Raw genomic sequence first — 1,363 nt, 5'->3', positions numbered from 1 at the left:
GGAAAAAGAAAAAAAAAACACTCATAGAAAACAAATAAGCTTCAAATGATCAATCTAGCCAGTGTCGTTGTTCGACTTGAGGTCAGACAGACTTTGTCACACTATGGGAAAGTGTTGTGGAGAATGAATATACAATATAGATATATATATACACACACACACCTATATTACGATGATTGTTTAGTGTGCATTAATTTATTTCTTTTTGCTTTGCATTAGTTTACCGCACTCCAATAATTGGTTTCCACTGCACCTGTAAAAAAGAGAGGATACTTGCTGTCTACTGTCTTATATTACAACATAATTGTTCTTTTTTTTCCTCTCTGCATTTATTTTTATACCATATTTAAAGACACTTTGACTTACTTGTATGATTAAAGTCGGCCCTCTGTCTGTTCTTGTGGCTCGTCATTCGTTCAACGTGCAATGTGGCCTTTCAGCCGCCAGAGGGTGATAGATTGTTTGCTAAAGAAATGAGGTGAGAAAATGGCGGGATGGTGGGAAGAAGAGAAGAGGGCTTCTTAAGACACCGCAGGCTGTCATCAAGATTAGGCGTGCAAATATGTGCACTGGGTCGTTGTTTTGATATCATTTTTCCACATTTTGAGTTTTTTTTTTGTTTTAATCTGGCCATTTTTCAGTTTATTTCTATTATTTGTTTTTGGCTTGTCTCCCTCTACTTCCCACATTTTCCCAAATTTGCTTGTGGTTCCTTATACCCCTTCTCTTTTTTTTCTGCGCAATTTCTCATTTCCTTTTTCCATTTTTTGGGGGTTTCTGTCTTTAGACTATTTGTTTTGAGAGTAGGCTGTTTTGTTCTTTCACAATTTTTTGTCATTGTATTTTTCCACTCCCCTTTTCCTATTTTTTTCCCTTGAGCAATTTATATAAAGGGGTTTTGTATTTCATATCTTTTTTCAAATCTTTTTTCTAGTGTCTTTAAAATGTGTTTAAAGAGACAAAAAATATATGTATATACACTTTAATGTGTACTTAGTTTGTGTTTTCTCCGTTTTCATTGTGTTCACATTTTTTCCTGATTAATTTTCAGTTTTTTTCAAATAATTGTTCTATCCACCCCAATTAACAAGGTTCCCATTGTGCCTGCTGTCTCTTCTCCAAACATTCTGTCCAGTAACAAAAGTCAAAATTTGATGCATCTTCTCAACTACACAACTACATATATGGTGTGGCTCAAGAACGATAGGAAAAGCCGTCAGTCTTGATGAAGTATTAAGAATCGGGCACATAAATAAAAGGAGTGCTTGAATCACACAATGAGGGCCAATAGGAAAAAAGCCTCCCATTCTTGAGGAGGGAAGGAAGGGGCTGCTGCTGATTCAAAGTAAGTCGCAAGGCTTTA

Source organism: Syngnathus leptorhynchus, chromosome 10 (assembly GCF_054491065.1).
Source record: "Syngnathus leptorhynchus isolate UIUO chromosome 10, UIUO_Slep, whole genome shotgun sequence".
Lineage (NCBI taxonomy): Eukaryota > Metazoa > Chordata > Actinopteri > Syngnathiformes > Syngnathidae > Syngnathus > Syngnathus leptorhynchus.
This window is presented reverse-complemented; position numbering follows the sequence as displayed.